Source organism: Pseudophryne corroboree, chromosome 6, assembly GCF_028390025.1.
Source record: "Pseudophryne corroboree isolate aPseCor3 chromosome 6, aPseCor3.hap2, whole genome shotgun sequence".
NCBI classification, from domain to species: domain Eukaryota; kingdom Metazoa; phylum Chordata; class Amphibia; order Anura; family Myobatrachidae; genus Pseudophryne; species Pseudophryne corroboree.
In genome coordinates, this window is record NC_086449.1 from 428,378,622 (window position 1) to 428,405,385 (window position 26,764).

The following is a 26,764-nucleotide window of genomic DNA, read 5'->3' on the forward strand; positions in this document are numbered from 1 at the left end:
CCAGGGTACCCCGGCCAGGGGTGACTAGTTGGATATTTAATGCCACGGCCGCAGGGCACGGCCTAAAAGTGACCCCCGGCTGTGGCATTATCTGTCCAGCTAGTGGAGCCCGATGCTGGTGTTAAAAATACGGGGGACCCCTACTCTTTTCGTCCCCCGTATTTTTGGCACCAGCACCAGGCGCAGAGCCCGGTGCTGGTTTTAAAAATACGGGGGATCCCCTGTCAATTTTCCCCCCGCATTTTTAGAACCAGGACCAGCTCGAAGAGCCCGAGGCTGGTTATGCTTTGGAGGGGGGACCCCACGCCATTTTTTTTTATGATTTCACCGTTCCAGCATAAAAAAAATAAAATAAAAAAAATTATATTTTAAAAAATATATAAATAATATTTGTGCCTCAAAAAAAAAAAAAAAAAGTACCTAATCCCTTCTAATATAAATAGATCTGCTATTCCCCCCAAAAAAAAACACAAAAAAAAACATGTTTAAAATTTTTTTATTTGTTTTCACCCTCCAAAGTGTGGCGGATTGAAAATGACGAATTTGCTGTCTAAAAGCACTGCTGTCGAATTTCCAAACTTGAATTGAATATGCTTTGGTCGAATTGCAGCACTTGTATCATTGCAGAAAAGTCGAATTTGCAAAAAGTCGAATTTCAAAAAGTCGAATTTTGAAAGTCCGTTTTTTGGTCGGAAAGCACTGAATTGCATAGGCGATTTTTTTTTTTGGTCGAAAATGACCCGAAATTCGACAATTTCGGGAATTCGACCGCAATTGCATATACCCCATTATCAGAAAATCAAATTATAGCCTTTTTTTTTCCTAAAAAAAAAAAAAAAAAAAAGTTACCCTATTGTTGTGTGAGAACACATAGATTCTGCGAAAAGCTGCGGACCTATGTGTTTCCATGGCCACAATTGCTGAGAAAATGCTTACTTATCAGGGATTTTGTTATAAGTGCCAGCATCAGGGCTAATAGGATTGCCCCAGGTGAGTTAATTAGCCACGGTAAATTACCGCGGCTAATTAGATACCGCCCTTGTGATTAAATCTTTTGTCCATTTGGGGGACACTTCTTGACCATAAGGGGTGTAGCGAGGGTTGAGCAGTTAGCACTTCATAGCTTAATTTTTTTGTAGCCTATAATCGCCTCCCCTCCAACCCTTTCCTGTAGTTGAGCTTAAAAAGCTCAAAGGATAGGTTGAAGAATAATGAGGAAACTGCATCCTACTCACATGCACAACAACATAGGAGGTATCATAGTGCCTCCCAGATGGACTAGGAGGAACCAAAAATCTTATTTTCTGCTTCCTCCACCTGGAGGACACTTTTTGACTATGAGGATATACAAACCCTGTCCCTAGGGGAGTGTATGCTCAACCTTGGCTGAGCCCAATACATTCCCCTTAAAAACAATATCCATGGATGCAAAGTTATGAAAGTTGCAAAACTTGTTGAATGTATGGACAGAGGACCATGTAGCTGCTCTACTTAAATATTTTTCAAAAGATCCATTCAAAAGCGCTTTCATATGCCTTCTGAATTGTGGCCCTAATCCATCTGGTTATAATATGTCAGGGTGCTGGTCAAACTCTTTGTTAGTGTCATAAAAGATAAACAAAATATTTTCCTTATACTGGTTGTCCTCTCCAGATAAGTCTTAGAACTCTTACAATACCTAACATTAAATGGAAGTCTTATTTCCTTTCTTGACCAGAGTCCCTGAAAATGGTTGTTCAGCATGACTGCCCATCCATCCCTAGAGTCTGGCATTTGTTGTGAAAACCTATCAATCCTGGATGAGGAAACTTCTACCTTTGTTCAACTTTTCTAACCAGATCACCTGAGAGTCTAGTATCTGTCAAAAAGATGGAAAGGGTGATGAACTCAGAGGATATTGTCAAAGTCGGAAAAATATCATGCTACACGTTGCCATATATTAACCTCATGCGCTTGCCCGCTGCAGGTGCACATTCTCTCCCGTGCGTGCGGATACTCGCAGCTGCGTGATGGCGCCTCCTCGGCCATGCGCTCGAGCGCGTGGTATGTGCATTTACGGTAGAGTTTGTGTGCGTCTAGCGGGCGACTCAAACGTTAAATAATAAAACCAAATAGTATGTTTTATAGATAATGTTCCCCTTAATAATGACTAAGTTTGTTTAATGTAACTGGTCGCTGGGGGATCCGGACGTTAAATCGGACGCACTAACATCGGCAATGTCTTAGTCGACAATTGAACATCGACTACACGAACATCGACAGGAACCTTTAGTCGACATACCAAACGTCGACCATTACTTCTAATCGACAAAATCATCATCGACAAAGAGATAAGATAGACCCGATTAACAATCGGTAAACAATAGATCGACAATATTTATAATCGAACACCCCATGGTCGACCAAAATATTATCGACCTATCACGTGTTCGACAATGTGTATGGTCGACAAAGCAAATGGTCAACAATAATAATAATCGAATGTATCTGTGATCGACAACCAAAAGGTCGACAAAATAAATGATCGACAATTAGAAATCGAATGTATATATAATCGACAATAAGTATAATCTACACCAAGTGGATCGCTAATATTTGAAACGACAAAAGGAAGATCGAAATTTAAAACATCGATAACAATTTTGTCCCCGTCTAAACCTCAACCCCTACCCGCTACTTCAAGCCGTGGCACTACAGCTCCCAGCCTGCCCTTCAACCCCTCAGAGCGTCCCTTCAAATGCCAGGCCCGACTTTCACCCTGCAGTCACATACCTGAAGGCATGGGCACCCCCAGTCTCAGCTCTGCACACCTTCTCCTAGCTGACCCCCTGCCCGCTAATCCCAGGCGGACAGACCCAGGCGCGCGTCGTCATGCCGTCTATGCAGACAGGTCTTTTTTAAGACGTTCCCCGTCTAAACCTCAACCCCTACCCGCTACTTCCAGCCGTGGCACTACAGCTCCCAGCCTGCCCTTCAACCCCTCAGAGCGTCCCTTCAAATGCCAGGCCCGACTTTCACCCTGCAGTCACATACCTGAAGGCATGGGCACCCCCAGTCTCAGCTCTGCACACCTTCCCCTAGCTGACCCCCTGCCCGCTAATCCCAGGCGGACAGACCCAGGCGCGCGTCGTCATGCCGTCTATGCAGACAGGTCTTTTTTAAGACGTTCCCCGTCTAAACCTCAACCCCTACCCGCTACTTCAAGCCGTGGCACTACAGCTCCCAGCCTGCCCTTCAACCCCTCAGAGCGTCCCTTCAAATGCCAGGCCCGACTTTCACCCTGCAGTCACATACCTGAAGGCATGGGCACCCCCAGTCTCAGCTCTGCACACCTTCTCCTAGCTGACCCCCTGCCCGCTAATTCCAGGCGGACAGACCCAGGCGCGCTTCGTCATGCCGTCTATGCAGACAGGTCTTTTTTAAGACGTTCCCCGTCTAAACCTCAACCCCTACCCGCTACTTCCAGCCGTGGCACTACAGCTCCCAGCCTGCCCTTCAACCCCTCACAGCGTCCCTTCAAATGCCAGGCCCGACTTTCACCCTGCAGTCACATACCTGAAGGCATGGGCACCCCCAGTCTCAGCTCTGCACCCCTTCTCCTAGCTGACCCCCTGCCCGCTAATTCCAGGCGGACAGACCCAGGCGCGCTTCGTCATGCCGTCTATGCAGACAGGTCTTTTTTAAGACGTTCCCCGTCTAAACCTCAACCCCTACCCGCTACTTCCAGCCGTGGCTGGAAGTAGCGGGTAGGGGTTGAGGTTTAGACGGGGAACGTCTTAAAAAAGACCTGTCTGCATAGACGGCATGACGAAGCGCGCCTGGGTCTGTCCGCCTGGAATTAGCGGGCAGGGGGTCAGCTAGGAGAAGGGGTGCAGAGCTGAGACTGGGGGTGCCCATGCCTTCAGGTATGTGACTGCAGGGTGAAAGTCGGGCCTGGCATTTGAAGGGACGCTGTGAGGGGTTGAAGGGCAGGCTGGGAGCTGTAGTGCCACGGCTTAGACATTTAGACGTGGACTCATGTTCTTATTTTCTTAGTTTCGATGAAAAAGATGCCGACCATGTTGTTAGTCGATGTTCTTATTGTCGACCTATTCTGATTCGATAAAAGATGAGCCGGACATGTTGTTAGTCGATGTTCTTATTGTCGATCTATTCTGATTCGATGAAAGATGAGCCGGACATGTTGTTAGTCGATGTTATTATTGTCGACCTATTCTAATTCGATGACAGATGTGCCGACCATGTTGTTAGTCGATCCATTAACATGTAGATGTATAATAACATTCGATGTTTATATTGCCGAACAAATACCATGTCTTGTTTTAATATGTCGACATTATATACCTGTCTATATTAATAATTCGATGTAGTTCATGTCTACATAGTGCATTGGCCGACATTCATAATGTCTACCTTCAGTTACTGTCGATGTAAAATGTGCCGATATAAAAGCTATGCCGAAGTACCGTTGCCGATCAAATGATTGTCGATTATCATGCTTCCGACTTTACATACCACACCCGGTCGCTGGACAGAGGAATTCCTCTTTGCATGGTACGAAGGGTCAGACAGGGTTTGAGCAGTGGTGTTTGGTACCTAACTAAAGAACATTTTATTAGAAACAATTCGGTGCTGGTTAGGTAAAGATTAATCGCTCCTGCATATAGTTATGTCTATTAGTAGTTTCTGGACATTTACTATATTTGCGGTTCATTATCCATGCGGCGGGAATTCTCAGATTCCCTCCCACCTGAGCAGTTTGATATAGTCACAGCCCACCTGTTCAAACTAACCTATGACCTTTTGTTATGATGCGAGGAGACATTCCTGTGTCCAATGAACAATGAGATTGTAGGTCCCTTTGTAGTATACTGTACGCAGTGTATATAAGGAAAGCCAGCCTGGCCAGCTCAGTCTTCTCTCCACAAACGGTTTTCATCTTGACTAACTCGGAGCTGGTACCAGAGCTGCGCAGCGATCATTCCCCAGTGTGTGTAAGTTATTCTCTGTAACCATTCTAAATCTCTGTTTGTATTTGCCATATTCTCTCTCTCTGTTATTGTATAAGATTGTGACGATATTGTATATTTATGTGTAGTTAGCCTGCTTAGATATTGATGTTAGCCTGTAGTGTATGAACTGTTAACTGTTTTAACTTTTACATAGCTAGACATTGTTAGTAAAGGTGTTGGAACCTTAGCAAGGTATTGTGTGTTTATTACATTGCTGAGAGTATTCAGAGTGTCTCAATCGCTCAAGAGGCTTTCATACAATAGAGGTTAATTAGCATTGCATTGTGCTCACATTACAAAACCAAGGTTTACAGTACAAACTCAATCTTTCACTGTGTTGCATACAAGGTTTACTGAGTGTCATCCCGTGAGCATCTGCGCCGCTCGTGTTCTCCTCGTGGTCACGAGCGTACGCTACGCTAGTAGCGTAGTATTACGGTAGTCGGCCGCCTATAGCGTGCTCGACACCACGCGTTAAGTTGTGAGCGAGCGTGTCGCATGTGCGTCTCGACCACGGCTAAGCGTCTGCTACGCTAAGTGCGTACCCTTACGGTACCCCATACGCCAATTGCGTACTGAGTCTCTTACCCATTTTATAGTGAATGTAATAAGATAAATAGTTAGCTTTATCAATTGGTAGCTCGTCCGTCCTCCACATATCCGCACCAGCGAACACAGACTTTATCTGTCAGCAAGGGCGGGAAGGCAGTATCCCTTCGTATCGGGATACAGTAGTGCTGGCTAGATAAGCGTCTGTTTCGCTACGCTGTAGGAGTGCTGGTGGAATCCGGAACCGGAAGGTAAGAACAGTACGCTATTGTCTTTTAAAACTGTTTATTTCTGTTTTGCGTACGCACGCACGCACGCACACACCTGTATTTCTTTTCATTTGTGTATTTTCACACCTCACTTTCCTGTTTGCCATTTCACAATTGATAACGTGCTGAGAAAGATTTGTTGCTATTGGTAGTTAAAAGTAATATTAATACGTTAAGGAGTAATTTGTAAAACACGCGCACGGCTTGCCTAAGATACAAGGAAGTTCGGTGTGGTGTTCAGTAGATGATTACAGTTAAAGATCATCTACATTGATATAAACGTGTTAAATGTATTTCTGTGGATATACCTGGCTTGCGTACATGTGTCTCTAACAAAGGGCGGGACTAGCGTACGCGACGCAAGGGCCGACGCACGGAGCGTATATTACGCAACGGAGCGTCTGGGTACGCCCACATAATACAAATTACACGATAGTATTGTTTTAGTTAGGCGATAAGGAGGCAACGCGATAATAGCGCAAACCAATCTCAGTGTCCAAAATTTTAAGCTAATAGATCCTTCTCTAGTTGCAACTCCTCGGGATTAGCCTGCGATACTGAATGAAAGGGATTTCTGCGCAGAAACGAAAGTAAAGAGTATAGGAGGTGAAAGAGTGTGTATACATATATATATAAGTTTCTAATTTTTGGGGTTGAACCACAGGAAATCATCGAGTTCTCGTGAGTTACATACGTGTAAGTGACAGCACGGTGGCTTGGGAGGCATCCCTTGTTAAACATTTAAAAAAAGAGCATTAGAGTATAGCAGACCAGGAGGTCTACTGTAGCACAGACCAGGAGGTCCAGACAGACCAGGAGGTCTAGGTACAGCAGACTAAGAAGTCCGCTATAGATAAAGAGTAAAGAAGCACAACACCAGGAAGGGTTGGTGCGGTACCCATATAGGCCATTAAGCTCTGGCTGAAGGAATTCACAGCCACAATTTTCGATTCAATTGGTCGCTCCGCACATAAGATTAGTTGCTTATGTGCAGAACGATTGTACCGCACGTAATTGTGTGCATTAGTTAGTAACTTGACCCAGTACCATTTGCGTACGCTAGAGGGGTCATAAACGCTATTTGTACATTCTAACGTGATTTGTGTAATTTTTTTTTATTTTAAGGGAGGTTTGCTGGTCACTCGGGAATTCTCTAACAACCAATAGTTACTGGGAAGGGTTAAGTGCTCTTCGGATCACACCCACATGTTCCAGTAAATAGAGGTTCAGGTCGCAGGGGCCCTAGGTCGAGTACGCCAGCGCTAGGGCAGTGTGTGGGCGTATTGGTCGACGTGGGCGAGTGAGTGGAGGTACTCGGTAAACTTCCGCCGCCGGCCTACCCCGGACATCTTGGTTTTTGTAAGGGTTCGCTGAAGACCCTGATTTGAAGGTCAGAGGTAGTGAAAGCAACACCTGCAAAGATGGGGGCCAGTTGTTCAGGTAGGGGGCGATCAACCTCGGTTCGGGTTGACTTAGTAAACCGACCAATCGGGTCGGCAAGGTATGTCATGTGTGAGAAATACGGTTCACACACAGAGGTTTTGTGCGATGAATGGGAAAGAATGACTGTGCATGATGGGGAAAAGTTCCCACGGGTAGGCAGTTTTAGTCCCGAGGTGTTACAAAATCTAAGGAGAAGGATATGTCTCATTAAATCTGCAAAGAGACGGATCAAACATTATGATTATTTACAGTTATGGCAACAGGAAGGTGAAATACAAAGAGGATTGGCTCAAGCGGCTGGATCTAACCCTATCAGAAAACTGATAGCCAACGCGCCACCACCACCATACATAACGGGAGAGAAGGTGGTTACAGAGAAAGGCACACTGGTGAATGATAAACATGCACTTAGTAACTGTATAAATGTTAAGAATAATGTAACCAAGATTGTTGATGCTAATATTAACCCGTGCAAGCTGTGCCCTGTTTTAAACTTTCCCCAGGATTGTGACCAAGAGGATGAGCCAACAACAATATCGGCACTCTCTCTAGCAGCCACCATAGCAGAAACAACAGTGGGCACGTCCCAACCAGTAAGAGCAGTATCAAAGGCCCCTAGTGGAGGGACAGGTGAGGTCGTATCAACTGGTAAGTACGGCACCATACACTATGCTGAAACCATTTCACCACATGTTGTAGAATCTACTCAGAATGATGTTATTGAACTTAATCCCGTTAGGGTAATTGCAGTGCCAAATGGGAAAACGGACACTTCAGGACTCACTCCTGTCAGACACATCGCCATGCACTGCCCCTTTTCCCGAATGGAATTAAGATCAATGGTGTCTGAATTCCCTGATTCTAGGAAAGATCTAGTTGCAAGCCAGAAATACATCAGAGAGCTAGGAAATACTGTGGAGCCCAATAACAAAGACTGGCAGATATTGCTGAGGGCATGTTTACCCTCCAATGTCGACTCAGCGAGATTTATAGTAAATTTCTAGTAAATTTATAGTAAATTAGATGAAGAGGTACCCCTTACGGACGTGTACAACCAAGATAATGTAAAGAGAATAAATTTACAGTTAAAAGAGTATTTTCCAGCTGTTGTCAAAAGGAACAACATTTTCTCCATCAAACAAAAAGGAGGGAGAAATAGCTGCTGATTATTTTCATCGGGCACTACAGGATATGGCTAAGTATACAGGCATAGAAGACATTAAGACAAATGTGAATCATAGAGAAGTAGCAGTATCTGTGTTAATGGATGGTTTAAAGGAAGTATTGAGGACGAGGGTACAGACCACCCAACCATGTTGGCGAGGTCTGTCGGTGGCTACTTTGAGAGAGGCCGCTATTGATCATGATCGGAATATCACCAGACACAGGGAGTCACAAAGTGATAAGTTAATGGCCGTAAGTATACAGGCCCTGACCACAAGGCCACCTCAGTATAAATCTCCGACCCCTGTGGGTACAAAGACATCCGCTTGGAAGAAGAATTTGACAACCTCTTTTATACAGACCATTGATGAACGATGCTACAAGCCCCAAATTTCCCTAGTGACTTTAACTTTTACGATAGCCCAACACTTTAGAGACTGTAACTTTATGGACAATGGAACAACTTTTGCTCGTTATTTATAGCAAAAGCACCGAGAGACATCAGACAACATGTACATCGAGACAAGACATCAGACAAGACCTCAATCGGCGAATGCATATTAAACTCACATAGTTTACGACTGCATTTATAATAATTGCTTCTTATCTTCACCTCTACAACCTTCAGGTAATGACACACATAGTCGATAGGGAATATAGATACAGATATCAGCACTCACATATCCCCCCATTCATGTATCATCAACTAAATGTGCTCCCCCATTTGTTGCAACCAAAAGCCGAAAAGAGCTCGGTAAAGTTTGACAGCCCATCCACAGACCCGTAATACGGGATAAGAAGGATTCAAATGTATACTTCGCAATACCTCGAAGCTTGATCTAAAACACGTACGGCACGATGATACATGACTCCTCAAACATGGATTCATACACACATGCTTCTACTATCTCACTAGGTCATACCTTTTTCCCACCTGCTCCTCTCCTCCCTTTACCCAATCATAAAATTGTATTTACATTATGACATATATTTTTCTTTTTGAACTGTTTTAGGAAGTGGCAGTTATTGATGACTGCCAAAGGGTGGACTGTCAAAGTCGAAAAAATATCATGCTACACGTTGCCATATATTCACCTCATGCGCTTGCCCGCTGCACGTGCACATTCTCTCCCGTGCGTGCGGATACTCGCAGCTGCGTGATGGCGCCTCCTCGGCCATGCGCTCGAGCGCGTGGTATGTGCATTTACGGTAGAGTTTGTGTGCGTCTAGCGGGCGACTCAAACGTTAAATAATAAAACCAAATAGTATGTTTTATAGATAATGTTCCCCTTAATAATGACTAAGTTTGTTTAATGTAACTGGTCGCTGGACAGAGGAATTCCTCTTTGCATGGTACGAAGGGTCAGACAGGGTTTGAGCAGTGGTGTTTGGTACCTAACTAAAGAACATTTTATAAGAAACAATCCGGTGCTGGTTAGGTAAAGATTAATCGCTCCTGCGTATAGTTATGTCTATTAGTAGTTTCTGGACATTTACTATATTTGCGGTTCATTATCCATGCGGCGGGAATTCTCAGATTCCCTCCCACCTGAGCAGTTTGATATAGTCACAGCCCACCTGTTCAAACTAATCTATGACCTTTTGTTATGATGCGAGGAGACATTCCTGTGTCCAATGAACAATGAGATTGTAGGTCCCTTTGTAGTATACTGTACGCAGTGTATATAAGGACAGCCAGCCTGGCCAGCTCAGTCTTCTCTCCACAAACGGTTTTCATTTTGACTAACTCGGAGCTGGTACCAGAGCTGCGCAGCGATCATTCCCCAGTGTGTGTAAGTTATTCTCTGTAACCATTCTAAATCTCTGTTTGTATTTGCCATATTCTCTCTCTCTGTTATTGTATAAGATTGTGACGATATTGTATATTTATGTGTAGTTAGCCTGCTTAGATATTGATGTTAGCCTGTAGTGTATGAACTGTTAACTGTTTTAACTTTTACATAGCTAGACATTGTTAGTAAAGGTGTTGGAACCTTAGCAAGGTATTGTGTGTTTATTACATTGCTGAGAGTATTCAGAGTGTCTCAATCGCTCAAGAGGCTTTCATACTATAGAGGTGAATTAGCATTGCATTGTGCTCACATTACAAAACCAAGGTTTACAGTACAAACTCAATCTTTCACTGTGTTGCATACAAGGTTTACTGAGTGTCATCCCGTGAGCGTCTGCGCCGCTCGTGTTCTCCTCGTGGTCACGAGCGTACGCTACGCTAGTAGCGTAGTATTACGGTAGTCGGCCGCCTATAGCGTGCTCGACACCACGCGTTAAGTTGTGAGCGAGCGTGTCGCATGTGCGTCTTGACCACGGCTAAGCGCCTGCTACGCTAAGTGCGTACCCTTACGGTACCCCATACACCAATTGCGTACTGAGTCTCTTACCCATTTTATAGTGAATGTAATAAGATAAATAGTTAGCTTTATCAATATTCAATGTTGGGCCGCAACCAAGCTTTTAGAACTTCTACTTGGTACATGCTGAAATGCAGTATTGCATACTGGACTGCTTCAAACGAAAACATCTTTCCTAGTAATTTCATACAACAAAGAACTGATGGTCTTCTGACTTTCAAAAGTTTAACTAGATTTTGAATATCGCTAAACTTTTCATCTGGCAAGACGACTCTGGCTTGCTGGGTATTGGACAGAAGGCCTAAAAATATAATTCACTGACTAGAAATCATCTTGGACTTTTGCTACTTGACAACACATGACGTTCAGTGCCCTTAGCAGATCTACTTGAAGAAAATCATTTGAATGTGCTTTGAAAAGCAAACATTCCCATAGATCGCAGAAGGCCTTCCATGACTATTATAAAAATTCAAGGGGCTGTGGCTAACCTGAAAGGAGGATGCCTGAATTGAAAAGGTCTTCCCTCGGCTGCAAAATTTTAAAAAAGACATTGATGGCCTTCCCATGTGACCACATGGATGTAGGCACCCTTAATTTCTATACATGCCAAAAAATAATTTGCCTCCACTCCTTTTAGGACTGTTCTTACAAATTCCATCCTCGATCTGTCTACCTGCAATCTTTAAGTATTTACATTTAAAATAGGTCTGTGATTACCATCTAGTTTTAGACTTAAAACAATTGGGATAAAAACCCATTTCTTTTTTACTTTGTGGTTTTGGGACTACTTCTGAATATAGAAGAGTCAAAATTGCTTGATCTAAGGCCAGACAGTTCTGTCACTTGTTAGAAAGAACCCTTTTGGTGGTGGAGGCAAAACACTGAGGATGTAATCTCTTTTTATTATACCTGTCACCCAAATGTCTGATGAGGACCTTCACCACTGGTCCCTGAATAACAGAATACTAGCACCCATCCTTAAACTGGGTGTATGCCCTTCCTGTCATGCTGATTTATCCTGAAACCTAGGCACCCATTTCCTTGCGCCTTCCTACTCATTCTTACCTGTCTTCCGCTACTAGCAAAACCTCGTAACATTGGTGCCTGTCCCCTGGCCTGAAATTAAGTAGAGGATTGCCTGTTTAAAGGGTGGATTAAAGGCCTGAATCGTAGTCTAACAAGATTTTCTTATCTTTCTTTCCTTTCTTATCTAGCTCTGGCCCAAACAAAAACTTTTCTTCAAAAGGTAAGCACTCTAAAAATATCTTTGTTTCACAATCCGCGTTCACGAATTTTGACAATAATAAAGGCATTTTGACAGTAATAAAGACGAAAAATAAATCAACATTCCCCAAATACTCTGCTCCTATTTTGAGCTGTTCTGCATTAGATAATAACTTAGACTTGTGAGACTTAAAACTGTCTGACTGGATCCCTGTCAGCCTGCTTCTCCATTGCTTTGGCTGTCCAGGCTGAAGCAATACTACAACTTAAAGCTGCCCCTGAAGCTAGATTAATAGATTTCAAAACACTTCTGATCTGAGCCTTATATTAAAGATGCCCCATCTGGAATAGGGAGAGTTGTGGCCTTAGATAAACAAGCTACAAGAACGTCAACCCTAGGTGAAGAATTAAGCAATGGATCAGCTACCAATTCTGACAAATGTGAAGATGAAGGAATATAGGATTTTGGTTACCTACCGGTAAATACTTTTCTCGTAGTCCATAGAGGATGCTGGGGTCCATATTAGTACCATGGGGTATAGATGGGTCCACCAGGAGCCATTGGCACTTTAACAGTTTAATAGTGTGGGCTGGCTCCTCCCTCTATGCCCCTCCTACCAGACAGTCTAGAAACTGTGCCCGAAGACACAACATACTTCGAGAGAAGGAATTACACAGATAGTGGCGAGATTCATATCAGCTCACACAAACATGAAAATTCGGCCAAAATGCCGGAACAACTCAGCAACAGCTGAAACAGTAAATAACACAGAACTTACCTATGAACCAGGTAACACTGAACTATAAAACCAATGCAGGAAACGAAGCGCTGGGCGGGCGCCCAGCATCCTCTACGGACTACGAGAAAAGGATTTACCGGTAGGTAACCAAAATCCTATTTTCTCCAACGTCCTAGAGAATGCTGGGGTCCATAGTAGTACCATGAGGATGTACCAAAGCTCCCAGTACGGGAGGGAGAGCGCGGAGGCTCCTGCAACACTGCCTGACCAAACTGAAGGTCAATAGAGGCCAAAGTATCAAACTTGTAAAACTTGGCAAACGTGTTCGACCCAGACCAAGTAGCTGCTCGGCAGAGTTGTATCGCCAAGATACCCCGGGCAGCCGCCCAGGGAGAACCCACTTTACGAGTAGAGTGGGCCTTTACGGATTTCGGACACGGCAATCCTGCCGTGTAAGAAACATGCTGGATAGTGAACCTGATCCAGCGTGAAATCGACTGCTTAGAAGCAGGACATCCAAGTTTCTTTGTATCATAGATGACAGAGAGTCACTTTTCCTATGACGAGCTGTCCTCTTCACGTAAATCTTCAAAGACCTCACTACATCCAAGGCCTTTGAATTAATTTAGGAGTCAGTAGCCACTGGCACCACAATAGGCTGGTTGATGTGGAAAGCCGACACAACCTTAGGCAGGAACTGTGGACGAGTTTTAAGTTCCGCCCTGTCTTCATGGAAGATCAGATGGGGGCTTTTACAAAATAAAGCCCCCAATTCCGACACGCGTCGTGCAGAAGTCAAGGCCAACAAGGTGACCGCCTTCCACGTGAGAAACTTGAGCTCAGCCTCCTGTAGAGTCTCAAACCAAGCAGATTGTAGGAACTGCAACACCACATCCAGATCCAATGGAGCAGTAGGCGCCACAAAGGGAGGCTGAATGTGCAGAACCCCTTTCAAAAAGGTCTGAACCTCAGGAAGAACAGCCAATTGTTTTTGGAAGAAGATGGACAAAGCAGAGATCTGGACCTTGATGGAGCCCAGTCTCAGCCCCATATCCACCCCTGCTTGCAAAAAAAAGGAGATAACGACCAAGTCGAAACTCCAGCTCTGGAAACTTCTTGGGCTCACACCAAGAAACCTATTTCTTCCAAATGCGATGGTAATGCTTAGACGTTACCCCCTTCCCGGCCTGTATCAGGGTAGGAATGACCTCACTCGGGATACCCTTCCGAGCTAAGATCTGGCGTTCAACCGCCATGCCGTAAACGAAGCCGCGGTAAGTCTTGACAAGCGAACGGCCCCTGCAAAAGCAGATCCTCCCAAAGAGGTAAAGGCCGTGGATTTTCTACATCACAAAACTTACCTGGAAAGGCTAAAAGATCTTAACATGTATAGTTTGGAGGAGAGAAGGGAAAGGGGGGACATGATAGAAACTTTCAAATATATCAAGGGTCTTAAAGTTCAGGAGGGAAACGTTCTTCAAAGGAAGAGAAGTATTAGAACTTGAGGACATACACGGAGACTGGAGGGGGGGAGGTTCAGGGGAAATTTAAGAAAAAATTACTTCACAGAAAGGGTAGTGGATAAGTGGAATAGCCTCCCATCAGAGGTGGTAGACTGTAGAGCAATTTAAACATGCTTGGGATAGGCATATGAATATCCTTACAAAGAATTAAGGTTCAAAAAGGGTTGAGATTGCCTAAAGGATAAAAAAAAGGGGCAGACTAGATGGGCCAAGTGGTTCTTATCTGCCGTCAAATTCTATGTTTCTATGCTTCTAGAAGAAGATCTAGCAGGTCCGCGTACCAAGCCCTCCTTGGCCAGTGCGGAGCAATGAGGATTGCCAGAACCTTCGTTCTTCTCACGAGTTTCAGAACTCTTGGTATCAGAGGAAGTGGAGGGAACACATACACTGACTTGAACACCCACGGTGTCAGTAGTGCGTCCACCGCCACTGCCTGTGGGTCTCTTGACATGGAACAGTACCTCCGTAGCTTCTGGTTGAGGTGGGAGGCCATCATGTCTATATGAGGAACCGCGCACCAACTGGTTACCTCCTCAAACACCTCCGGATGGAGGCCCCACTCCCCTGGATGGAGATCGTGTCTGCTGAGGAAGTCTGTTTCCCAGCTGTCTACGCCCGGAATGAAGATTGCCGACATCACCACCGCGTGCCTTTCTGCCCAGACGAGGATCTTGGACACCTCTGCTCTTCGTTCCGCCTTGTCGGTTTATGTAGGCCACAATGGTCACGTTGTCCGACTGCACCTGAACAGCCCGATCCTGTAGAAGGTGTGCTGCTTGTAGAAGGGCGTTGTAAACGGCCCTGAGTTCCAGGATGTTTATTGGGAGAAGTGACTCTTGAGCCGACCATCGTCCTTGAAAGGTGTTTCCCCCAGAGCGACCGCTCCCCAACCTCTTAGACTTGCATCTGTGGTCAACAGGATCCAGTCTTGAATTCCGCCCCTTCACCCTTCCAGAAGGTGTGGAAGTTGCAGCCACCAGAGGAGTGAAATCCTGGCTTTCGGAGACAGGCGTATCCTCTTGTGCATGTGTAGGTGAGGGCCCGACCACTGGTCCAAGAGGTCCAGTTGAAAATGTCGAGCATGAAACCTGCCATACTGCAGAGCCTCGTAGGCGGCAACCATCTTCCCCAAAAGGCGTATGCATTGATGAACCGATACCCGGGTAGGCCGTAGGACATCCCGGACCATTGTTTGAATCACCAACGCTTTCTCCGCCGGGAGAAAAACCCTCTGCACTTCCGTGTCGAGGATCATTCCCAGGAAAGGCAGCTGCCTTGTCGGCTCCAGATGAGACTTTGGAAGATTCAGGATCCAACCGTGCTTCCTGAGCAGCTGCGTCATGAGTGCGATGGACCACAACAACCTCTCCCTGGATGACGCCTTGATCAGGAGATCATCCAGATATAGAATTATGTTCACCCCCTGTTTGCGGAGGAGAACCATCATCTCCGCCATCATCTTGGTGAAGATCCTTGGTGCTGTTGAGAGGCCAAACGGCAGCGCCTGGAACTGATAGTGATCGTCCATCAGCGCAAACCTGAGATAAGCTTGATGCGGTGCCGAAATTGGAATGTGGAGGTGAGCATCCTTGATGTCCAGGGACACCGGGAACTCCCCCTCCAACAGCCCTGAAATGACAGCTCTCAGAGATTCCATCTTGAATTTGAACTCCTTGAGATAAGGGTTCAAAGATTTAAAATTTAGAATAGGCCGTACCGAACCATCCAGTTTCGGTACCACAAAAAGGTTCGAATAATAACCCTTGTTCCGTTGTTGAAGAGGGACCTGAACAATGACCTCTGACACCACCAATTTCCTGATGGCTTCCAGAAGATTTGTCCTGTCCGCCAGCGGAGCTGGTAAGCCTGACTTGAAGAACGGTGAGGCGGGGGCTCTTGAAACTACAGTCTGTACCCCCTGGACACTATATCCAGAACCCAGGGGTCCATACATGATGACACCCAGACGTGGCTGAACTGCTTGAGTCTCGCCCCCACCTGACCTTCCTCCAGGCCTAGCTGTCCACCGTCATGCGGAGGACTTAGCAGTATCAAAAGCGGGCTTTTGGGTTTGGGAACCTGCGGGAGCAGGTTTCTTTCCTTTGGCACGACCACCTCTGAAGAAGGTGTTCAAAGGCTTATTCTTTCTAGGACTTGCGGCCCGAAAGGACTGTGACGTGTTAGATGAAAAGAGCTTCTTTGTAGCCGGTGCAGCTGAGGGGAGAAAAGGAGACTTACCCGCTGTAGCCGTGGCAATCCACGCATCCAGCGCCTCCCCAAATAGAGCCTTACCTTTGTACGGAAGGCCTTCCACACACTTCCTAGATTCCGCGTCCGTAGACCAGTTGCGCAGCCAGAGACCTCTGTGAGCCGAGACAGACATGGAGAAGATCCCGCAGCCATGGAACCCAGGTGCTTCATGGAATCCACCAGGAACCCTGCAGAATCCTGAATATTACACAAAAACAATCGTCACCATTGTCCAGCGTAGACTATTCCTCCTGCAGAGTGATCAACCACCTGGCAATAGCTTTAGCAATCCAAGCACAGGCTATAGTAGGCCGCAATATAGCCCCCGAGGCCGTGTAAATGGATTTCAGCGTAGCATCCACCTTGCGATCTGCCGGGTCCTTTAACGCGGTAGATCCCGGGACCGGAAAAACTACCTGTTTGGATAGCCTGGATACAGAGGCGTCGACTATTGGCGGGGACTCCCACCTCTTCCTATCTTCCTCTGGGAAGGGAAAAGCCACCAACACCCTTTTGGGAATCTGGAATTTCTTTTCCGGAGATTCCCATGCTTTTTCAAAGATAGCATTCAATTCCTTGGATGCCGGGAAGGTGAGGAGGGGCTTCTTATTATCTGTGAAGAAGGCCACCTCCACCTGTTCCGGAGCTGTGTCAGAAATGTATAAAACATCCCTAACAGCCTCAATCATCAACTGTACCCCCTTGGCAAGTGATGCCGTCCCCCGCAATACGTCCCCATCACCGTGTGCAGCGTCAGAGTCGGTGTCCGTGTCATCCTGCATAATTGCAAGCGCACGTTTACGACAATGTACCGCCGGGTTAGTGCCCAGTCAGCGGGAGCAGTGGCTCAAGACCCCGCAGGGCGGACACTGCTCCCCCCCCCCCTCAGTCCCACGCTGCAGGGAGGCTGTCGCCAACAGCCTCCCTGTAAAATTAAAAAACTGAAAAAGAAGAAATAAACTCTATTACTAAGAGAACTTTGTAGAGCTCCCCTAGCTGTGACCGGCTCCTCCGGGCACATTTTCTAAACTGAGTCTGGTAGGAGGGGTATAGAGGGAGGAGCCAGCCCACACTATTAAACTCTTAAAGTGCCAATGGCTCCTGGTGGACCCGTCTATACCCCATGGTACTAATATGGACCCCAGCATCCTCTAGGACGTAAGATAAATCTTTTTCTCTATCGTCCTAGTGGATGCTGGGGTTCCTGAAAGGACCATGGGGAATAGCGGCTCCGCAGGAGACAGGGCACAAAAAGTAAAGCTTTTCCGATCAGGTGGTGTGCACTGGCTCCTCCCCCCATGACCCTCCTCCAGACTCCAGTTAGATTTTTGTGCCCGGCCGAGAAGGGTGCAATCTAGGTGGCTCTCCTAAAGAGCTGCTTAGAGAAAGTTTAGCTAGGTTTTTTATGTTACAGTGATTCCTGCTGGCAACAGGATCACTGCAGCGAGGGACTGAGGGGAGAAGGAGTCAACTCACCTGCGTGCAGGATGGATTGGCTTCTTGGCTACTGGACATCAAGCTCCAGAGGGACGATCACAGGTACAGCCTGGATGGTCACCGGAGCCGCGCCGCCGGCCCCCTTGCAGATGCTGAAGACAGAAGAGGTCCAGAATCGGCGGCTGAAGACTCCTGCAGTCTTCTAAAGGTAGCGCACAGCACTGCAGCTGTGCGCCATTTTCCTCTCAGCACACTTCACACGGCAGTCACTGAGGGTGCAGGGCGCTGGGAGGGGGGCGCCCTGGGAGGCAAATGAGTACCTATAAAGGCTAAAAATACCTCACATATAGCCCTAGAGGCTATATGGAGATATTTAACCCCTGCCTGATTTCTCAAAATAGCGGGAGACGAGCCCGCCGGAAAAGGGGCGGGGCCTATCTCCTCAGCACACGGCGCCATTTCCTCTCACAGCTCCGCTGGTCAGGACGGCTCCCAGGTCTCTCCCCTGCACTGCACTACAGAAACAGGGTAAAACAGAGAGGGGGGGCAAATTTATGGCGATATTTTTATATAACAAAGCAGCTATAGGGGAGCACTTATTATAAGGCTATCCCTGATATATATATAGCGCTTTTGGTGTGTGCTGGCAAACTCTCCCTCTGTCTCCCCAAAGGGCTAGTGGGTCCTGTCTTCATTAGGAGCATTCCCTGTGTGTCTGCTGTGTGTCGGTACGTGTGTGTCGACATGTATGAGGACGATATTGGTGTGGAGGCGGAGCAATTGCCAAATATGGGGATGTCACCTCCTAGGGGGTCGACACCAGAATGGATGCCTTTATTTATGGAACTACGGGATAGTGTCAACACGCTAAAGCAGTCGTTTGACGACATGAGACGGCCGGACAATCAATTAGTGCCTGTCCAGGCGACTCAAACACCGTCAGGGGCTGTGAAACGCCCTTTGCCTCAGTCGGTCGACACAGACCCAGACACAGGCGATGACTCCAGTGGTGACGGTGACGAATCAACCGTATTTTCCAGTAGGGCCACACGTTATATGATTTTGGCAATGAAGGAGGCGTTACATTTAGCTGATACTACAGGTACCACTAAACAGGGTATTATGTGGGGTATGAAAAAACTACCTATAGTTTTTCCTGAATCAGAAGAACTAAATGACGTGTGTAATGAAGCGTGGGTTGCCCCTGATAAAAAGCTGATAATTTCAAAGAAATTATTGGCATTATACCCTTTCCCGCCAGAGGTTAGGGAGCGCTGGGAAACACCTCCTAGGGTGGACAAGGCGCTAACACGCTTATCTAAACAAGTGGCGTTACCCTCTCCTGAGACGGCCGCACTTAAAGATCCATCAGATAGGAGGATGGAAAATATCCAAAAAAGTATATACACACATGCAGGTGTTATACTACGACCAGCTGTAGCAACTGCCTGGATGGGCAGTGCGGGGGTAGTTTGGTCAGAATCCCTGATTGAAAATATTGATACCCTGGACAGGGACAATATTTTACTGTCGTTAGAACAAATAAAGGATGCATTTCTTTATATGCGTGATGCACAGAGGGATATATGCACACTGGCATCACGGGTAAGTGCTATGTCCATTTCGGCCAGAAGAGCTTTATGGACGCGACAGTGGACAGGCGATGCGGATTCAAAACGGCATATGGAAGTTTTGCCGTATAAGGGGGAGGAGTTATTTGGAGTCGGTCTATCAGATTTGGTGGCCACGGCTACAGCCGGGAAATCCACCTTTCTACCTCAAGTCACTCCCCAACAGAAAAAGGCACCGACTTTTCAACCGCAGCCCTTTCGTTCCTTTAAAAATAAGAGAGCAAAGGGCTATTCATATTTGCCACGAGGCAAAGGTCGAGGGAAGAGACAGCAACACGCAGCTCCTTCCCAGGATCAGAAGCCCTCCCCGGCTTCTACAAAAGCCTCAGCATGACGCTGGGGCTTCTCAAGCGGACTCGGGGACGGTGGGCGGTCGTCTCAAAAATTACAGCGCGCAGTGGGCTCACTCGCAAGTAGATCCCTGGATCCTGCAGATAATATCTCAGGGATACAGGTTGGAATTAGAGACAGATCCACCTCGCCGTTTCCTGAGGTCTGCTTTACCAACGTCCCCCTCCGAAAGGGAGACGGTGTTGGAAGCCATTCACAAGCTGTACTCTCAGCAGGTGATAGTCAAGGTACCTCTTCTGCAACAAGGGAAGGGGTATTATTCCACTCTTTTTGTGGTACCGAAGCCGGATGGCTCGGTAAGGCCTATTCTAAATCTGAAGTCCTTGAACCTGTACATAAAGAAGTTCAAGTTCAAAATGGAGTCACTCAGAGCAGTGATAGCGAACCTGGAAGAGGGGGACTTTATGGTATCCTTGGACATCAAGGATGCGTATCTCCACGTTCCAATTTACCCCTCACACCAGGGGTACCTCAGGTTCGTTGTACAAAACTGTCACTATCAGTTTCAGACGCTGCCGTTCGGATTGTCCACGGCACCTCGGATCTTTACAAAGGTAATGGCCGAGATGATGATTCTTCTTCGAAGAAAAGGCGTATTAATTATCCCATACTTGGACGATCTCCTAATAAGGGCGAGGTCCAGAGAACAGCTAGAGATGGGATTAGCACTGTCAAGAAGTGCTAAAACAGCACGGGTGGATTCTGAATATTCCAAAATCCCAGTTAATGCCGACAACTCGTCTGCTGTTCCTAGGGATGATTCTGGACACGGTTCAGAAAAAGGTTTTTCTCCCGGAGGAAAAAGCCAAGGAGTTATCCGAGCTTGTCAGGAACCTCCTAAAACCAGGAAAGGTGTCTGTACATCAATGCACAAGAGTCCTGGGAAAAATGGTGGCTTCTTACGAAGCGATTCCATTCGGCAGATTCCACGCAAGAATTTTCCAAAGGGATCTGTTGGACAAATGGTCAGGGTCGCATCTTCAGATGCACCTACGGATAACCCTGTCTCCAAGGACAAGGGTGTCTCTTCTGTGGTGGTTGCAGAGTGCTCATCTATTGGAGGGCCGCAGATTCGGCATACAGGATTGGATCCTGGTGACCACGGACGCCAGCCTGAGAGGCTGGGGAGCAGTCACACAAGGAAGAAACTTCCAGGGAGTATGGACGAGCCTGGAAACGTCTCTTCACATAAACATTCTGGAACTAAGAGCAATATACAATGCTCTAAACCAGGCAGAACCTCTGCTTCAGGGAAAACCGGTATTGATCCAGTCGGACAACATCACGGCAGTCGCCCATGTGAACAGACAGGGCGGCACAAGAAGCAGGAGGGCAATGGCAGAAGCTGCAAGGATTCTTCGCTGGGCAGAGAATCATGTGATAGCACTGTCAGCAGTGTTCATCCCGGGAGTGGACAACTGGGAAGCAGACTTCCTCAGCAGACACGATCTTCACCCGGGAGAGTGGGGACTTCATCCAGAAGTCTTCCACATGCTGGTAACCCGTTGGGAAAGACCAATGGTGGACATGATGGCGTCTCGCCTCAACAAAAAACTGGACAGGTATTGCGCCAGGTCAAGAGATCCGCAGGCAATAGCTGTGGACGCGCTGGTAACGCCTTGGGTGTACCAGTCGGTGTATGTGTTTCCTCCTCTGCCTCTCATACCAAAAGTATTGAGAATTATACGGCAAAGAGGCGTAAGAACGATACTAGTGGTTCCGGATTGGCCAAGGAGGACTTGGTACCCGGAACTTCAAGAGATGATCACGGAAGATCCGTGGCCTCTACCTCTAAGGAGGGACTTGCTTCAGCAGGGTCCCTGTCTGTTTCAAGACTTACCGCGGCTGCGTTTGACGGCATGGCGGTTGAACGCCGGATCCTAAAGGAAAGAGGCATGCCGGAAGAAGTCATTCCTACTTTGATTAAAGCAAGGAAGGAAGTAACCGTGCAACATTATCACCGAATTTGGCGAAAATATGTTGCGTGGTGCGAAGATCGGAGTGCTCCGACGGAGGAATTTCAACTGGGTCGATTCCTACATTTCCTGCAATCAGGATTGTCAATGGGTCTCAAATTGGGATCTATTAAGGTTCAAATTTCGGCCCTGTCGATTTTCTTTCAAAAAGAATTGGCTTCAGTCCCTGAAGTCCAGACCTTTGTTAAGGGAGTGCTGCATATACAGCCTCCTGTGGTGCCTCCAGTGGCACCGTGGGATCTAAATGTGGTTTTGGACTTCCTAAAATCTCATTGGTTTGAACCACTAAAAAAGGTGGATTTGAAATATCTCACATGGAAAGTGACCATGCTTCTAGCCCTGGCTTCTGCCAGGAGAGTGTCAGAATTGGCAGCTTTATCTTACAAAAGCCCATATCTGATTTTCCATTCGGACAGGGCAGAACTGCGGACTCGTCCGCATTTTCTCCCTAAGGTGGTGTCAGCATTTCATCTGAACCAGCCTATTGTAGTGCCTGCGGCTACAAGTGACTTGGAGGACTCCAAGTTACTGGACGTTGTCAGAGCATTAAAAATATATATTGCAAGGACAGCTGGAGTCAGAAAATCTGACTCGTTGTTTATATTGTATGCACCCAACAAGATGGGTGCTCCTGCGTCTAAGCAGACGATTGCTCGTTGGATCTGTAGCACAATCCAACTTGCACATTCTGTGGCAGGCTTGCCACAGCCTAAATCTGTAAAGGCCCACTCCACAAGGAAGGTGGGCTCATCTTGGGCGGCTGCCCGAGGGGTCTCGGCATTACAACTTTGCCGAGCAGCTACGTGGTCAGGGGAGAACACGTTTGTAAAATTTTACAAATTTGATACTCTGGCTAAGGAGGACCTGGAGTTCTCTCTTTCGGTGCTGCAGAGTCATCCGCACTCTCCCGCCCGTTTGGGAGCTTTGGTATAATCCCCATGGTCCTTTCAGGAACCCCAGCATCCACTAGGACGATAGAGAAAATAAGATTTTACTTACCGATAAATCTATTTCTCGGAGTCCGTAGTGGATGCTGGGCGCCCATCCCAAGTGCGGATTATCTGCATAAATTGTACATAGTTATTGTTAACTAATTCGGGTTATTGTTGAAGGAAGCCATCTTTCAGAGGCTCCGCTGTTATCATACTGTTAACTGGGTTTAGATCACAAGTTGTACGGTGTGATTGGTGTGGCTGGTATGAGTCTTACCCGGGATTCAAAATCCTCCCTTATTGTGTACGCTCGTCCGGGCACAGTACCTAACTGGAGTCTGGAGGAGGGTCATGGGGGGAGGAGCCAGTGCACACCACCTGATCGGAAAAGCTTTACTTTTTGTGCCCTGTCTCCTGCGGAGCCGCTATTCCCCATGGTCCTTTCAGGAACCCCAGCATCCACTACGGACTCCGAGAAATAGATTTATCGGTAAGTAAAATCTTATTTTTTAATCTTTTGGTTCTGAATAGATCATCAGAGGGAGTCTCCTGATTTTCAATACCCCTAAAATACCAAAAACCTGATGCACTGCTTTAACCAGGTCATCCACTCCCTGAACACCAGTACTCTCTTCAATTAAGGATACTGAATCTTCAAAATCAGAAGTTTCCTGATGTTCTACCCCTCCCAAGAAAACCCCAGACAAATGCACTGTAAGCTGTTGCTTACAAATCTTTTGCCAAGTTGAAGACAACAATTCCTCTAGTGAAAAGGAATTCCTTTCAAGACCTAAAGCTGTCCTTTCCATTGCCCTAGCCCAAAATGGCACTAAGGTCTGGGAACCCCAGTAGCGCACGCAGGGGGGTTTCTGAGTACCCAGAAACCCCCCCTGATGGACTGAGATTTTTTTTTTGGAGACGAAGACAGTGTCTCCATCTCTACAGTGTCCGCCGCAGCCATGATCTGAACTGCCGGCTGACAGCTCCTCAGTCAGAGCTCCGCGAACAAGAGTTCTCTGTGCTCTCCAATGCACAGGAAATGACTGAGCTGGGGGGAAGCTGAGGGTTATCTGTAGTGGCAGCAGCTGCAGCCGACAGCGGGCAATCAAGTGGACTGCGCCCTGGAGCGGCTTGTATCTGGCGGCATTATAATTAGGTAGAGAGAAGTGTGCCTGTCGGAGGGCTTTCAGTGGAGGCGCAGCTGAGTGTCTATGACGAGAGTATGTACAGTGTGTAATTGTATTAATGCGAGTGTGTGTAAACTTACGTGTGTGTGTATATATATATATATATATATATATATATACACACACACATATATATATAGTCTGTTCAAGTTGAATTTTCTATAGCAAATTCACATCTATTTGTAGCGTGGGCTGCAAGTTGCATATATATATATATATATATATATATATATATATATATATATATATACACACACACACACACACACACACACACACACACACACACACACACACACACACACACACAGTATTCAGAGGGCTCACTACAACATTAACTCCAGATATTGGAAACCGGCATGAACCGAATAGCAATGTTTTTTTAATCAAGCATTAAAATATTCAATTAAAATCATACAGATGTACAATATTTCATAAGCACATTGTTCATTTGTACACATGCAGCACTTCATAAATACTTTCATAAACCCAACGCGTTTCGTCCTATAAGGACTTCATCAGGGGTACAGTTCGTAGCTGGTCATGGAGGAAAAAGGAGAGGAAGAGCAAAAGAACAAAAGGAGGAGAGTATCAATTGATATTACATAATACATTTCAATTTAACATTCTTTTTTTCTTCAATCATAAAAAATTATAAAAAATTACAAATATTCATTCAGTTATTGATCAAGGGTGAATAACTTATACATTCATAAAATCATCAGACATTGAGAAAAGAGAGAAACATTCTCAACGGTCTTAATAATAATTGGTAATGACTACTTACTATGAATATGGTTTCAGGTAGATCCCCTATAACCATATGGTAATTTTACTGTCAATTACAGTATTTCCACTGTTAGTTATGGTATCGTGTGAGAGGTAGTTCTAAAAAGGATAAAGTCTGTCAGATATATCCTAATTAATTTTCAACCTGATAGCTACAAGATGACATTGCCCACTCACATTAAATTAGATGAATCTCACACATCAAAGATCTTCCGTGTAGGATACAGTGGAAGTATCTGAGGGAGAAAAAAAATGTCTCAACCGGAGATCTATTTACTATTAAAGCTGACCATCTTTAATTCTTATACTCACATCTAGGCTCTGAAAGTACCAGTAACAGATTATAAACTGTCTTCAAAGGTTTGGGGAAGGCCAGATAAAATCGAAATAAATTTGATAAAATTGGGTAGGTGTATATTCTAACCTTTAAATTAAGGTTCTATCAGGAAATATATGGATAACTTACTTTTAAAATCAAAATCAATAATACCGGACAGGAATCCAGAAAAATCAAGGGTATCCAACTATGAATTAAATAGGTATAATTAATTAAAGGGATGATAAATCAAACAAGAAAAAATAGGATAATTCTAAGCAATTACTTACAGAGCAGAGTTCTGGACCTTATGGCTACCTTCTCTCCTTAAAGTCAAGTGAACTGGTATGTGAGGACCTGATCTATTTATACCTCTAGAGGTGTTACCTCACTTCCTTTAATTCACTGATTGGTCAATATAATATACAGAATAAGAGGCTATTACCACCCTATAAATAGATAATCTACTACTGAAAATGCAAAAGTGAGATTCATGAATGAAAGGAATCCTACAGGGAATAAAACAGATAGTTTAATTGAGCAGATAATGATCTATTTCCGCCATGCGTTCCACCTGCCGCATGGTGGAACGCATGAACTTCCGCCCAATCGTTTCACCTCCTATTCTAAATAAATATATTAAGCCCAGAGGGGACATGTAAAGTAGGTGCTAAAAATAAGATTTTACTTACCGATAAATCTATTTCTCGTAGTCCGTAGTGGATGCTGGGGACTCAGTCAGGACCATGGGAATAGCGGCTCCGCAGGAGACAGGGCACAAAAATAAAGCTTTAGGATCAGGTGGTGTGCACTGGCTCCTCCCCCTATGACCCTCCTCCAAGCCTCAGTTAGGATACTGTGCCCGGACGAGCGTACACAATAAGGAAGGATAATGAATCCCGGGTAAGACTCATACCAGCCACACCAATCACACCGTACAACTTGTGATCTGAACCCAGTTAACAGTATGACAAACGTAGGAGCCTCTGAAAAGACGTCTCACAACAATAACAACCCGATTTTTTTGTAACAATAACTATGTACAAGTATTGCAGACAATCCGCACTTGGGATGGGCGCCCAGCATCCACTACGGACTACGAGAAATAGATTTATCGGTAAGTAAAATCTTATTTTCTCTGACGTCCTAAGTGGATGCTGGGGACTCCGTCAGGACCATGGGGATTATACCAAAGCTCCCAAACGGGCGGGAGAGTGCGGATGACTCTGCAGCACCGAATGAGAGAACTCCAGGTCCTCTTTAGCCAGGGTATCAAATTTGTAGAATTTTACAAACGTGTTCTCCCCCGACCACGTAGCTGCTTGGCAGAGTTGTAATGCCGAGACCCCTCGGGCAGCCGCCCAGGATGAGCCCACCTTCCTTGTGGAATGGGCCTTGACAGATTTAGGCTGTGGCAGGCCTGCCACAGAATGTGCAAGTTGAATTGTGCTACAAATCCAACGAGCAATCGTCTGCTTAGAAGCAGGAGCACCCAGCTTGTTGGGTGCATACAATATAAACAGCGAGTCAGACTTTCTGACTCCAGCGGTTCTTGAAATATATATTTTCAATGCCCGGACCACGTCCAACAACTTGGAATCC

At 45.9% G+C, this 26,764-nt stretch overlaps 1 protein-coding gene and 1 long non-coding RNA gene across 11 annotated transcripts in view; both read right to left on the reverse strand.

The window, feature by feature from the left end:
* The window catches only part of SRPK2 (SRSF protein kinase 2), a 379,930-nt gene that overhangs the window by 305,265 nt on the left and 47,901 nt on the right, over positions 1-26,764 (reverse strand). The window lies entirely within an intron of this gene.
* The window catches only part of LOC134932523 (uncharacterized), a 41,223-nt gene continuing 38,913 nt past the window's right edge, over positions 24,455-26,764 (reverse strand). The window contains exon 4 of the long non-coding RNA XR_010179381.1: positions 24,455-24,594. This is a non-coding gene — a long non-coding RNA (uncharacterized LOC134932523). The remainder of the gene's footprint in view (positions 24,595-26,764) is intronic.